The sequence below is a fragment of the Cetorhinus maximus genome, chromosome 5 (assembly GCF_964194155.1).
Source record: "Cetorhinus maximus chromosome 5, sCetMax3.hap1.1, whole genome shotgun sequence".
In the NCBI taxonomy this organism is placed as follows: domain Eukaryota; kingdom Metazoa; phylum Chordata; class Chondrichthyes; order Lamniformes; family Cetorhinidae; genus Cetorhinus; species Cetorhinus maximus.
Window position 1 is genome coordinate 89,890,150 of NC_135883.1, and position 15,888 is coordinate 89,906,037.

At 43.7% G+C, this 15,888-nt stretch overlaps 1 protein-coding gene across 3 annotated transcripts in view; it reads right to left on the bottom strand.

Annotated features, from left to right (window-relative positions):
• Positions 1-15,888, bottom strand: part of LOC144680794 (synaptotagmin-like protein 2) — a 272,148-nt gene that overhangs the window by 131,335 nt on the left and 124,925 nt on the right. For all 3 annotated transcript variants that reach the window (XM_078542176.1, XM_078542177.1, XM_078542178.1), the window contains 2 exons: positions 6,193-6,342; positions 4,569-4,680 (listed from right to left, as the gene is read on the bottom strand). The gene's annotated coding sequence lies outside the window, so the exon portion shown is untranslated. The remainder of the gene's footprint in view (positions 1-4,568; positions 4,681-6,192; positions 6,343-15,888) is intronic.

Consider the following 15,888-nt stretch of genomic DNA (forward strand, 5'->3'; position numbering starts at 1 on the left):
CAGAGCAAATTTCAAAAGTTTCAATGGAGGGGGAGAGGTGGCGGGATAACTTTTCCCCTTTTTCCTCACCTCAAGGTTGTTCGCAACAAGATATACTTTTTAGAAGGAGTGTTTTAAACCTTTTGAGTGTTGTGACTTTAAAGGATAGACACAAACAGGCTTTCTGATAAATTTAAATTGAAAGAAAGAATAAATGTTTATTTACACAACACCCAAAAGCAACAAAACACTCACTTTCTCAAACACACAGAAACATACATAGAAGAAAAGAGGAGTTCTAGAGATGACATGTGCACTTAGATTATTGACAGCATACCAAGAGAAAAAAAATCACAAGTCCATAATCAGTACTTTAAGATGAAACCGTTGTAAGCCTGAAGATAAATGAAGGTTGAAAGTTTCTGGGTTGTCATACAAAGTTGTGGCCGGCCTTCTGTGGAGAAGAAATATACTATTGTAGGTGAAATCAAATTATCACCTCTCTTCAATGCCTGAGCTGACTGACTGTTTAGGTGGGTTCTGTTCTTCTTGCTGGGTGGTGGTCCCCTTTGTGCTGCATCCCCCAGAGTGACCTGCTCTGGCCTGTCCTTGGAATAATAAGATTTACTGTCTCAAGCCAGGTTTCAATCATGTGACTACAGAATCAATACTTTCATTGTGTATACAATGATTTGATGTCAAAAGCATTGCAACACAATGGGGAATGAATGGTGGCCGTTCACACTTGCTTATGAAAAAATAGTTTCTACAAACCTCTCTTTGTTAGGTTTCTGGAGTTTGCAGACACCAAGGGCTGAATTTTCTGGCTGACGTGCGGGTGGCGGAGCCCGCAAGTCAGCGCTTAAAATGTTGCACGCTGACGTCGCGTGAGCGTCCCGACATCAGTGCGCGGCATCGTGGTATTTAGGTCAGCGGGTGCGCTATGCAACGCAACGCGCGCCCACCATTAATTTAAGGCCTTGCTAAGGCCATTAAGTCAGCAATTGACGAGGATTTTGAGGGGCCTGTGCAAATTTCGGCTCGGCGCATGGGCCCAACGGGCAGGCGGGTAAGTGATTTTTTAACAAACCTCATCAAGTGGCGGGATGAGGTTTGATATCGGAATTATAAAATTGTAATAAAGTTTTTGTTTATTTCATTAACGTGTCCCATCTCGTGTGACATTTTCACATGAGGGGGACATGTTAATGATTTTTTTATTGTTCTATTTTTAATCTTTCACAACCTTTCATCAATCTCCCTGAGGCACCACTTAGCCTCAGGAAGATGTGCGCTCTTTTGTGCGCATACGCGAAAGAGCCCACTCTCGCAGTTGGGGAATCCCCCCTCCCGCTCACACAGGAAGCGCATAGTGCTTCCTGTCGGGCGACATGCTGGGCAGGCCTTAATTGGCCCGCCCACTTAAAATGGCGGCGGGGCCCATTTTGGCAGCGGCGATTAGCTGCCTGCCCAATGCCAAGTAGGTCCAGCCCGCCTGCCCGTCAAGGGCAAAATTCAGCCCCAAGTCTGGGGCGAGCATTGTAATTGAGCTTCTGTAGCTGTCCAGACAATAGGAGCTATAATTTCCACAAATGATCTTGCAACCTGAATGTCTTTTCAAGGGAGTGTCCTCCATGTGGACATTTACATTTTAATGACTTTTCAGAGATAGGAGTTAACTCCAGTCTGTACAGAAATCGCAAAAAGTCACCTGACCTCCTGGATTCCACCTTGGGTCAAGGTGAATTGTCCTTATTCCATGCTATTTCTTAAAAAAGTAAAAACTATCAATTGTCTTCATACATTGATGGGCATGGCGTGAGTGTGACACAACCCAATTTCCTAATGAGCACAGGCTCACAGAATTAAACTGTTCATAATTTGTCAATAATAAAATGGTTGGTAATCTAAGGCTCTGAGATTATGGTCCCAAGTCATTGTATTTCCTGACAAATTTGTCCCACATCTGGTATGGAAGTTGATTTCCATGCAGCAGGACTTAGTGGCATATGGGCACCAGCCAGTTGTGCCTTCTGCTGTGATTTCCTGGGGGGATAGGAGTGGATGGGTGTTGCAATTTGCCCCTTGATATCTGACAATATTAATGGCAGAGCAACCCATGGGATGACATTTTCCACCAGAATTCCTGCTGTTGCCTTCCTCAAGGTACTTGCTGTATGCTAGCAAGTGACAGATGTGCAGTACCACCTATGACAGATGTCAGACCCAGAAGAATTTTACTAGCTGAATGAGAATTTCTTCTCTATGAAGCCAATTTTATAATTTCTACTGGTCTTCAGACAGATATGCCAGGTTTGTCCATAACTAACTCACCCGAATCATATTCACTAATAGCACCTTCCATTTATTGCCACCCCTTCCCCCCAGAATGCATGAACATAGATACGGCTTCCTGCCAGGACCGTTCAAATTGGCTGACCCCAGGAAATCCACTGGGGTCAGTCAATTTGACATGGGGCTTGATGGAGGTGCTGCTCCAATTCTATGACAGAATGGGTTTTTGGGAGCTATCCGTACTTTTCACATCGCGCCTTATGTTTTAGAATCAATGCTTTTTCTTTTCTTTATTCATTCATGGGATGTGGGCTTTGCTGGCTAGGCCAGCATTTATTGCCCATCCCTAGTTGCCCTTGAGAAAGTGGTGGTGAGCTGCCTTCTTGAACTGCTGCAGTCTATGTGGTGTAGGTACACTCACAGTGCTGTTAGGAAGGGAGTTCCAGGATTTTGATCCAGTGACAGTGAAGGAATGGCGATATATTTCCAAGTCAGGACGGTGAGTGACTTGGAGGGGAACTTCCAGGTGGTGGTGTTCCCATCTTTCTGCTGCCCTTGTCCTTCTAGATGGTAGTGGTCATGGGGTTTGGAAGGTGCTGTCTAAGGAGCTTTGGTGAATTCCTGCAGTGCATCTTGTAGACGGTACACACTGCTGCTACTGTGCCTTGGTGGTGGAAGGAGTGAATGTTTGTAGATGTGGTGCCAATCAAGCAGACTACTTTGTCCTGGATGGTGTCCAGCTTCTTCAGTGTTGTGGGAGCTGCACTCATCCAGGCAAGTGGGGAGTATTCCATCACACTCCTGACTTGTGTCTTGTAGATGGTGGACAGACTTTGAGGAGTCAGGTACTTATAGACAAGTAAAAGCAGAAGAGGATGAGGTTTCATTTATGTGTACAGTGCAATATATATGGGAGAAAAGCACAGAAGTTGCAAGAGAAGTACGGAAAAAAATGATCTTAAAAAAGTTATTTTTCTTGCCCTACCCCCACCCCCAACCCCAACATTCTCTCGATTAAAGTTGTTGCTGCAGTCCTGAAAAGTGCAACTTTAAGTGAAGGCAAAATACTGCGGATGCTGTAAGTCTGAAATAAAAACAAAAAAATGTTGGAAAATCTCAGCAGATCTGACAGCATCCGTGGAGAAAAATAGAGTTAACGTCTCGAGTCTGTATGACACTTCTTCACAGCTTTAATTGAAACAACTTTAGCGAATCACATTTTCCCATCCCACCCATTGTAAAAGCTGTCGTTAGGTTCTGTTGGACCTTTCTATTCAGAAAAAAATATTAAAACATTATACCCTGTAAGTTGAAATACTTTATATTGCTAAATTCCCAAATTGGTAAATGAAATTACTTTTAAAATGAAATAAAATCAATTAAAAAATATAAACAAAATGGTAACTTTCTACTTCCCTCCTGGTCGCTGCCAATCCTACTCACCCATCCATCCTGCTTCCCAAACCTTCCACTCACCACGCATCCCACTCTTTGACCATCCTGGTTGCTGCGGACCATTCCTCTCGCCTACCTTCCTGTTCTCAGCCTCTCTCGCTCCCTAACCCGCCCTTTTGCCACTGACATTCCAACTCCATGACCCACACTCTCGCTGATCCTTCCTCTCGCCAAACCTCCCACTCCCCAACTCTTCCATTCACTGCTTCTCTCTCCAGCTGTGGTGATGGTCTGCACTTCAAACTACAGCCATATCTAAAAAAACAGGCATCAAATGTGTTGTTGTTGATGATGTTGTTAGCTGATATGACCTCGCCCTTTAATGCCAGACAGTTTAATCATTGTACATAGGGGCATTTTGATGTCAAACTGAAGTGTTGCTGATGAGAGAATTTTATAGATTGGAAAATTTACACCTCCAGGTCAGAACAAACCAGAATAAAATAACAGTCTTTCTTTTTTAAAAAAAAACTTCTGATTCTTTCAAATGTGATTCCTGTCATTCCGCCACCCACTCGTGCATATAACAAATTTGTAAAGCCTGGTCATTTGTATGAATTGTTATCACACTTCTGATGCCCTGCATCAGCGTTGCTCGCTGGCTGGCCATTAATTGGTGAAATTGCGTTCGGGGCCGATTATGGTCAACGGTCCGTTTCCCGACCGCTCCCAGGCCCGCCGATCAGGCACGCCCGCCAAAGGTAAAATTCAGGCCATAAATTTCTTCATCCTGAGGAAACAATTTCCTCCCTTCTTCTAACTCCGGAAATGAAAATGCTTTACCATCTCAGTATTCATTTGCAATATAAGTATTATGCATTTCTCTAAATATTTCCTACCTTTTATCTGACTTGAAGGCTTCAGGCTCTGAAGAAATATCTTGATATCGAGGGCTTGGGCTGAGAAACACATTTGCATTGTTTGATGCCTTCACTGCAACATCCTGAACAACTGCATATGAGAAATAAACAGTCAATCCTGAACATCAAATTTCTTATGCTGGGCACTACGTCCAAATTTATTAGATGTGCTCAACTACGCAAAACAGATTTGCTAAAAGGTAAGTGGCAGTCAAAAAAATGCAAATGAAAAGCAATAATAATATGGAATCAATATCCAACAATCAGACAGTGCAAAGGACACTGATAATTGTTTGGGACCATTTCCTATTTGGATTTATCTTCATTCCAAAAATGAGATTTGTCTATACGCATGCATCTTAGAAGCACCTATAAGTGATCACAATCAGAATTTTATTTGATCAGAATTTCATTAAGCTCAGCATTACCCTAGGACAAGATTATAACAAGATTTTTTTTTTTTTGCAAATTTAGACTTTTATAATGAGATTAAAATTCTAAATGTGATTATAGAAAATTGTCTGCGCAGATGTCAGAACAGATACTCCACTGGCCCAAAGATATAGTTGATAAGCAAAGTGGAGAACTGAGCCATACAGACAAGAAAGATTACATATTAATCCTTGGTCTGTGTTGATACCTGACAGGGCAAGAGTAATTGGCACTACAATTAGCTTAATTCTACAATTCTAGGAAGGGGAAAAACTGAGCAGGTTTATTCCTTCTGATCGACATTCTTTCATTCCTGCTGCCAGAACATGAATGTGAGTATCTCATGCGAGGTCAGGATGAGGTTTGGCTGCAATGCCACTATGATACAATAGCCCATTGGCATTGCATTCAGGATGAATTTGTAAATGTGCGGTCCTAGCATGGAGCCTTACCCATAGTGAGCATGTACTGGGACTATAATTGGCATGTTCCTCATGATCTCCCATCCATTAATATAAATGCTTGTGACTCCACACTTGGATCAAGCATCTGGAAAACCATTCCTTGAATGTCTACAGCAACAACAACTACAAAATTACAAAAAAGACTTGCATTTACATGGCGCCTTTCATAACCACCAGACATCTCAAAGGACTGAGCGGCCAATGAAAAAGCAGCAGAGAATTTGGACGCAGCAAGCTCCCACAAACAGCAATGCGATAATGAACATATAAGCTGTTTGTGTGATATTGACCTCCCACCAAGGTCATCAATGATATAGTGGCTTCAACATAGCCTGCTGCCCCAGACTGAAAATCTGATGTCCAGGCAGCCATTTTTAAAAATCGGGCTCGTGGAGCCAGGAATTATCCCAACTCTGTGCATTTGATTCACGGACAAAAGTCCAGGCCATTATCAGACAAAAATGAGCACTTAGACAAAACAGGAGATATTAGGAAGGTTGAGGGTGGGCCCTTAAGGAGGTAAGTGGAGAAAGCAATGTGTCCAGTCTGGTTGAAAGCACAACTAAAAACGATGGGCGAAGGGAGAGTTCACATAATATGGCCAAGATACCTCAGGAATGTCAGCATCTTCAGAATTGTAATATAGCATGAGTCGATAACTTCAAGGAGGAAAGTAAATTGGAAAACAAAAAATTTTCTAGGAAGACTTACCTGGTATCTTTTTTTTGTAAAATGAATTCTTCAGGAGGTCTATTCCACTGGAAATGTCTCCAAAGCGCTTTGATTTAACTTCAGCAAACCATTCACCCGTCATCACCTTCAACTTGGTTGCATCAAAACTGGTTCCCTTCAGTTTCCTGCACAAGAAGTTTCATTTTTTTAAAAACTGATTTTTTTTTTTGTACTTTTCCACTTCAGGATTTTATAACACCAGAATAAAAACAGAAAATGCTGGAAATATTCAGCAGGTCAGGCATTCAGGTCTATGACCTTTCATCAGAACTGGGGAAAGTTAGAAATGTAACAATTTTTCAGCAAGTGAAAGAGGGGAGAGTGGGGGAAAAGAACAAAATGAAAAGTGTGTGATAGGGTGGAGGGCAAGAGAAATTTCAAGGTGCAATGTCAAAGGCGGTGGTCGGGACAAGTAAAGCAGAAGACATGCCTAACGGAGGTGTGAATGGCAGGACCGTGAATAGCTGCCATTCGAAATGTTGTCTCCAGCAGTCTGTAAAGTGCTCAGTTGAAGGATCTGTTGCTGTTACTCAAGCTTGCATTAAGTTTCATTAGAACACTGCAGGAGGCCAAGGATAGAAAGGTCAAAGTGGAAGCGAGATGGAGAATTAAAATGACAGGTGGCCAGAGGCTCAGGGTCACACTTGTGGACTGAACAAAGATGTTTTGTCGCCCCAGTGTTGAGATCACAGTGTGAGCAGCTGGTACAGTATACTAAGTTGAACAAAGAACAATTAATTTGCTGTTTCACCAGAAAGGGGGGGCCTTGGAAAATGAGAAGGGTGGAGGTAGAGGGTAGGTGTTGCATCTCCTGCTTTTGCATGGAAAGGTGCCATAGGAAGGGAAGAGGGTGTTGGGAGTGATTGAGGAGTGGACCAGCATATTGCAAAGGGAATGGTCCCTTTGGAATGCTCAGAGGGGAAGGGGAGATGTGTTTGGTGATGACATCACACTAGATGTGCCAGAAATGGCAGAAGATGGTCAGTTGAACACGAAGGCTGATGGGGTGAAAAGTGAGGTCAAGAGGAAGCCAATCATGGTTCTGAGAGGGAGGGAAAGATACAAAAGCAGAAGTACAAGAAATAGAACAGACACGGTTGAGGGCCCTGACATCCATGACCCAGCAAGTGAAGGAACGTCGATATATTTCCAAGTCAGGATGGTGTGTGGCTTGGAGTGAAACTTCCAGGTGGTGATCTTCCCATGCATCTGCTGCCCTTGTCCTTCCAGATGGTAGTGGTCATGAGTTTGGAAGGTGCTGTCTAAGGAGCCTTGGTGAGTTCCTGCAGTGCATCTTGTAGGTGGTACACACTGCTGCCACTGTGTGTCGGTGGTGGAGGGATTGAATGTTTGTGGATGGGGTGCCAATCAAGTGGGCTGCTTTGTCCTGGATAGCATTGAACTCCTTGACTGTTGTTGGCACTGGATATAACAGAAGTGCTGGAATGAAAGGCTGTATTGTCAAAACAGGTGTAACAAGGTCAGGGAAATGGGGAGAATGGAACTGTGCCCTTACAGAGAGTGAAGTGTGAGGAAGCATAGTCAAGATAACTGAGGCAGTGGGCTTATAGTAAATATTGTTTGATAGTCTATCCCCAGAAATGGAGAGAGAGAGAGAAAAATCAAGGAAGGGAAGTGAAGAGTCAGAGGTAGCAAGAAAAGGGTGTGCAAATTGGAAGCAAAGATTTTCTTCACTGTTTTTTTCCCTGGTCCTTGTTTCTCTCATTTCCTTTTCTTTGCTTTCAGATGGCAGATATTCAGGATCCTACCATTCACACCTCCTCTGGACACATCTTTTGTTTCTTTACTTGTCCCATTGCCACTCCCTTTGACCTTGTACCATGAAACTTTTTTGCCATTTATTGTCTATCGCCCTCAGGCCTATTACAGGCCTTCTATTTTGTTCTTGTTCCACTTATTCCTCCCTTTCACTTGCTCAAAACTTGTTACATTTCTAACTTTTCACAGCTTGGATGAAAGGGCACAGATCAGAAATATTGAATTGAATTTAATGCAGCCTATCACAGTGCGAAACATGGCATCCCAGTCTACTTCATTATGGAAGAGGCCCCGCGGCAGTGGTAGCAAAACCTCTCCTGATTAAGTCGGAGGGCGGAAGGGGCCGAAGTGGGATTCTTGGTCACCGGTGACAGGATGTCAATTGAGCTCATTGATGAACCAATTGACACCCATTATCCATGAGCCCACTGAAATTCAGTGGCGGCCCAGGGATTAAATGGGAGCCTCATGGCTTTCCCACACCCTCTGAAGGCTGCCCAGCAAACCCTATCAGGTTTGTTAGCAGCCTCTGGTAACAGGAGTCCCTCATTGTCAGCCACTTGTGCCCAATCGAGGGACCCAACATCGGGAAGGGTGAAAGCCATTTCCTTATCCCCTTTCACCTGCGACCCCCATCTTGCAATCCCCTTTCCGCCTTTAGTCCCACGGTGAGGAGAAATCTTTTCACCCAGAGAGTGGTGAGCCTGTGGAATTCGTTACCACAGAAAGTAGTTGAGACCAAAACATTGTATGCGTTCAAGGAGGAGTTAGATATCACTCTTGGGGTGAAAAGGATCAAAGGATATGGGGAGAAAGCGGGAGCAGGCTATTGAGTTGGATAAGCAGCCATGACCATAATGAATGACAGAGCAGGCTCGAAGGGCCGGATGGCCTACTCCTGCTCCGAGTTTCTATGTTTCTACCCTGGACCTCTGGTGGATGCATTGCCACCAGCTCCCCATTGCTCATGCTAGTGCTGAAGGCAATGGGGAGCTGCTGATCTCTGATTGGCCAGCAGCTCTCGAACAACATGACTTGCAGCACTGGGGACCTCAATCGCAAGGAAGACCTGATGGTGGCCCTTAAGCGTCTGAAAGGCATCGGATTCTATCGGGCCTCCCCCACAGAACTCCAATCACTGAGTGAGACTCCTGTTGGCCCAACAGAATCCTGGCTTTTAGGACTGTTTCACGCTCCACAGATGATGCCAGAACTGCTGGGTATTTCCAGCATTTTATATTTTATTTGTGACTAACAGCAAGGTATCCTCTGAATAGTTGCAATCATTTGAACAAAAACAGGTAAGGACTCCTCCTATCTGCACCACCCATGATTTATGAATGAGTTAAGGAAGTAGCAATGGCAGCCCTGATTTACACAAATGTGGTGTTTGGATTCTAACAACATCATAAGGCTCTCATTTGAGTATTTATTAGGCACCGATTTTTCTGACAGGACTGCTGACTGCCTAAACCAAGACACACCTCGAGTTTCTTTTCAACCAGCTGAAAAACCGAGCTTGTTGGAAGCCTTATATCTGCTCAACTATGTCTGAAAACAATTATTAAATATTAGATATAAATAAAGAGAAGGGTTTGATATTTTCTGCTCATTCAAATAGTGAGATTTTGAAATTACATTGGTGCATGGAATAACTTAGGCTCACACTGGGACATTAAAGAAGCAGCAAATATTTCAGCAAGTTGGAGTCATACCTAGCACAAAGGAAGATGGTTGTGGTTGTTGAAGGTCAATCATCTCAGTTCCAGGACATCACTGCAGGAGTTCCTCAGGGTAGTGTCCTAGGTCCAACAACCTTCAGCTGCTTCACCAATGATCTTCCTTCCACCATAAGTTCAGAAGTGGGGATGTTCACTGATGTTTGCACAATGTTCAGCACAATTCCGGACTCCTCAGATACTAAAGCAGTCCATGTCCAAGTGCAGCAAGACCTGGACAATATCCAGGCTTGGACTAACAAGTGGCAAGTAACATTCACACCACACAAGTGCCAGGCAATGACCATCCCCAACAAAAGAGAATCTAACTATCGCCCCCTGACATTCAATGGCATTACCATCACTGAATCCCCCACTATCAACATCTGGAGGTTACCATTGACTAGAAACTGAACTGGACTAGCCACACAAACACTGTGGCCACAAGAGCAGGTCAGGGGCTAGGAATCCTGTGGAGAATAACTCACCTCCTGACTCCCCAAAGCCTGTCCACCATCCACAAGGCACGAGTCAGGAGTGTGATGGAACACTCTCCACTTGCCTGGATGAGTGCAGCTCCAACAACACTCAAGAAGCTTGACACCATCCAGGACAAAGCTATCTGCTTGATTGTTTGTGGAAGGGGTGCCATTCACTCCCTGCACCATTGACACACGGTAGCAGCAGTGTGTACCATCTACAAGATGCACTGCAGAAACTCACCAAGGCTCCTTAGGCAGCACCTTCCAAACCCACGACCGCTACCATCTAGAAGGACAAGGGCAACAGATACGTGGGAGCACCATCACCTGGAAGCTCCACTCCAAGCCACTCACCATCCTGACTTGGAAATGTATTGCCGTTCTTTCACTGTCGCTGGGTCAAAATCCTGGAACTCCCTCCCTAACAGCACTGTGGATGTACCTGCACCACAACAGCTCTGGCGGTTCAGGAAAGTAGTTGACCACTGCCTTCTTGAGGACAATTAGGGATGGGCAATAAATGCTGGCCTACCCAGCAACACCTACACCCCATAAATGAATTTAAAAAAGGACCCAGTTATTATTTTTATAACAGAGTGTGAGAGCTTTTTCGAAATACGTTAGAGTTCAAAGTAAATAGGAATTGAGTGAAGGAAGAAGATCACAAGTAATGCCCTCAAGCTGGAACCACTATTGTTCCAATTAAAACTTTACTAATTTTCCCAGTGCTCGACATTTCAGGTTGAAGATTCTACTTTTCTTGAGAGATGGAGAATTTGTGGTTGAAAAATATTAGGCTTTTTTATGGTTTAAAAGCAGGGCATCTCAAAGCAAAGCAATAAAATGACCTCTGCGCACTGATCAGCATTGCTTTTGCTATCTGTATGTATAGAAAAAGCATGAAATGTGGATATCCTCAAAAAGGGATGTTAAATTTCCATTTACAGACTTAAAAAGTGTCCAGTCAGCTTAGCAGTGTGAAAGGAATTTTCTCTGAACATAGCAGCAGACCAAGAAAATAGTTTCCTGACTGGAAATTATATTTGTCGGATTTGCTTGGGATAAGTCAAATTTTAGTTTTCAATGGGATTTATGTTTATATTTCAATGGTTCACACTTGAACTACGGATGAGATACTGGGGTCTGTAGGTACATTTGCAACCATAACCTAATACATTATCTTCTGAAAAGGAGAGTTCAGAGGGGAACATACAGAGCTGAACAAGCCACATCATTTGAAGCACCTTCAACCACAAACTTGATTCAATAATTTCTGAGGAACTTTTACCCGTCAATAAGGCCCCTTTAAATATATTTTAATAAACGTAAGCTTAAGCAACACAATTTGGTATGAATCTCCCCTCTTGTTATAATAAGCCTGAGGCGAGGCAGAATATTAATGACTAACAATCAAAATTTCTCATAAAGATCATTGTTAAATGTCTCCAAATACCATTTGAATAGCACATCTTTCATTCTTGATTGGTATTTAATGAGCAGTCGATTTAATAACCATTCCCATGTATATTGCAGAAACCTCCCCAGGTTTTAAAATGGAATTCTTCAAATTGCTAGTAGACATTGTTTTACTGTGCTCGCTACAGCAAAGTATGACCATTTCCATAAGTTAGTACGACCATAAGACCATAAGATTGAAATTAGCAGGTATGATGTGGTGGGCATCACGGAGACATGGCTGCAAGGGGATCAGGACAGGGAGCTAAATATCGAAGGATAGACATCCTATTGAAAAGATAGGCAGGTTGGCAGAGGGGGTGGGGTTGCTTTGTTAGTAAGAAATGAAATTAAATCGATAGCAAGAAATAACGTAGGGTCAGATGATGTAGAATCTGTGTGGGTAGAGTTGAGGAACCGCAAAGGTAAAAAAAAACATAATGGGAGTTATGTACAGGCCTCCAAACAGTAGTCAGGATGTGGGGCACAAGATACACCAGGAGATGGAAAAGGAATGTAAGAAAGGCAAGGTTACAGTGATCATGGGAGATTTCAATATGCAGGTAGACTAGGAAAATCAGGTTGGTAGTGGATCCCAAGAAAAGGAATTTGTAGAATGTTTACGAGATGGCTTTTTGGAGCAGCTTGTGGTGGAGCCCACTAGGGAACAGGCAGTTCTAGATTTAGTGTTGTGTAATGAGGCAGATTTGATAAGGGAGCTTAAGGTGAAGGAACCCTTAGGAGGAAGTGACCATAATATGATAGAATTCACCCTGCAATTTGAGAGGAAAAAGCTGGAATCAGATGTAACGGTATTACAGTTGAATAAAGGCAACTACAGAGAGAGGCATGAGGGAGGAGCTGGCCAGAATTGACTGGGAGATGAGCCTAGCAGGAAAGACAGTGGAACAACAATGGCAGGAGTTTCTGGGAGTAATTTGGGAGACACAGCAAAAATTCATCCCCTGGAAGAAGAAGCATACTAAAGGGAGGATGAGGCAACCATGGCTGACCAGGGAAGTCAGGGACAGCATAAAAGCTAAAGAGAAAGCATACAATGGGGCGAAGAGCAGTGGGAAACCAGGGGATTGGGAAGCCTACAAAGACTAACAGAGGACAACTAAAGAAGAAATAAGGAGGGAGAAGATTAAATATGAGGGTAAACTAGCCAGTAATATAAAAGAAGATTGTAAAAGTTTTTTTAGATATATAAAGGGTAAGAGAGAGGCAAAAGTAGACATTGGGCAGCTGGAAAATTACGCTGGAGAAGTAGTAGTAGGGAACAAAGAAATGGTGGAGGAACTGAATAGGTACTTTGCATCAGTCTTCACGGTGGAAACACGAGTAACATCCCCAAAGTTCAAGAGAGTCAGGGGGCAGAGGTGAGTATGGTGGCCATTACCAAGGAGAAGGTGCTAGGAAAACTGAAAGGTCTGAAGGTGGATAAATCACCTGGACCAGATGGATTACACCCCAGAGTTCTGAAGGAGATAGCTGAAGAGATAGTGGAGGCGTTAGTGGTGATCTTTCAGGAATCACTGGAGTCAGGGAGGGTCCCAGAGGACTGGAAAATCGTTAATGTAACCCCCCTGTTTAAGAAGGGAGTGAGGCAAAAGAGGGGAAATTACTGGCCGATTAGTCTGACCTCGGTCGTTGGTAAGATTTTAGAGTCCATTATTAAGGATGAGATTTCAGAATACTTGGAAGTGCATGGTAAAATAGGGCAAAGTCAGCATGGTTTCATCAAGGGGAGGTCATGCCTGACAAATCTGTTAGAATTCTTTGAGGAGGTAACGAGTAGGTTAGACAAAGGAGAGCCAATGGATGTTATCTACTTGGACTTCCAGAAGGCCTTTGACAAGGTGCCGCACAGGAGGCTGCTCAGTAAGATAAGAGCCCATGGTGTTAGAGGCAAGGTACTAGCATGGATAGAAGATTGGCTGTCTGGCAGGAGGCAGAGAGTGGGAATAAGGGGGTCCTTCTCAGGATGGCGGCCGGTGACTAGTGGAGTTCCGCAGGGGTCAGTGTTGGGACCACAACTTTTCACTTTATACATTAATGATCTAGATGAAGGAACTGAGGGCATTCTGGCTAAGTTTGCAGATGATACAAAGATAGGTGGAGGGACAGGTAGTATTGAGGAGGCGGGGAGGCTGCAGAAGGATTTGGACAGGTTAGGAGAATGGGCAAAGTAGCAGCAGATGGAATACAACGTGGGGAAATGTGATTTTGGTAGGAAGAATAGAGGCATAGACTATTTTCTAAATGGGGAGAGAATTCAGAAATCTGGAGTGCAAAGGGACTTGGGAGTCCTAGTCCAGGATTCTCTTAAGGTTAACTTGCAGGTTGAGTCGGTAGTTAGGAAGGCAAATGCAATGTTGGCATTTATTTCGAGATGACTAGAATATAAAAGCAGGGATGTGCTGCTGAGTCTTTATAAGGCTCTGGTCAGACCACATTTAGAATATTGTGAGCAATTTTGGGCCCCGTATCTCAGGAAGGATGTTCTGGCCCTGGAGAGGGTCCAGAGGAGGTTCACAAAAACGATCCCAGGAATGAAAGGCTTAACATATGAGGAACGTTTGAGGACTCTGGGTCTATACTCGATGGAGTTAGAAGGATGAGGGAGGATTTGATTGAAACTTACAGAATACTGAGAGGCTTGGATAGAGTGGATGTGGGGAAGATATTTCCATTAGTAGGAGAGACTAGGACCCGAGGGCACAGCCTCAGAGTAAAGGGAAGACCTTTTAGAACAGAGATGAAGAGAAACTTCTTTAACCAGAGAGTGGTGAATCTATGGAATTCATTGCCACAGAAGGCTGTGGAGGCCAGGTCATTGAGTGTATTTAAGACCGAGATAGATAGGTTCATGATTGGTAAGGGGATCAAAGGTTACGGGGCGAGGGCGGGAGAATGGGGTTGAGAAACTTATCAGCTATGATTGAATAGCGGAGCAGACTCGATGGGCTGAATGGCCTAGTTTCTGCTCCTATGTCTTATGGTCTTATGGTCTAAATTGAAAGGAAACCAACCTCCAAATTTTCAACTCATAAGCTATAAATTCTTTATGATAAAAACTCAAGTACTTGCAAGGATGCCAATGTATTGCACATAAAGAAGGAGCAGATACCCACTCACTCAATTTTCCAGAACTTCTTCACCTAATTCAGGGTCACGGGGAGTCGGAGTCTATCCCGACAGGCAATGGGCACTAGGCGGGGTACACCCAGGAAGGTACGCCAGTCCATCACACAACACACACTCACACGCACACACACTGAGGGGCAATTTACAGTGGCCAATCCACCCAACCAGCATGTCTTTGGACAGGTGGAGGAAGCCAGAACACCCTGAGGAAACCCACGCCGACACAGGGAGAACATGGAAACTCTGCACAGACACCTGAGGTCAGGATCAAACCCGGGTCCCTGGAGCTGTGAGGCAGCAACACTAACCACTTTGCCCAGAGCATAAACCCAATTCTCACAAAAGTTTTTTGAAAACATATTTGAGAAAACTAATTAGCAGCGATTCTGTTACGTTGTGACTTATCATTGTCACCAATCAGCCCCTAGCAACCATCATACACCTTACAATAACCTTACCGCAATGTCATGCCACTAAAGGATGTGCTGCAAATAAAACTACTTATTTTAAAAGCTTTGCAAGCAAAAACTAAATTTAGAATGTGAATACCAGACATTTGGGGTAGGATATTGAGGGGAATTAGTGCTAATTGCAGGGGCACGGGCCATAATCTTTTAGTCTTCCCTAGACTCAGTGGAGGTGCTAGAGGACTGGAAAATTGCAAACATTACACCCTTGTTCAAAAAACTGTTGTAGGAACATGGATACGAAATTGCCTGAGTAATAGAAAACAGAGAGTAATGGTCAATGGATATTGTTCAGGCTGGAGGAAGGTTTGTAGTGGAGTTCCCCAGAGGTCGGTATTGGGACCCTTGCTTTTCCTGACATTTATTAATGATCTTGATCTTGGTGTACAGGGCACAATTTCAAAGTTTGCAGATGATACAAAATGTGGAAGCATTGTAAACTTTGAGGAGGATAGTGTAGAAATTCAAAAGGACATAGACAAGTTGGTGGAGTGGGCAGATAGGCGGCAGATGAAGTTCAATGTAGAGAAGTGTGAGGTGATGCATTTTGATAGGAGGAACATGGACAGACAATATAAAATAAGGAGTATAATTCTGAAAGGGGTGCAGGAGCAGAGGGA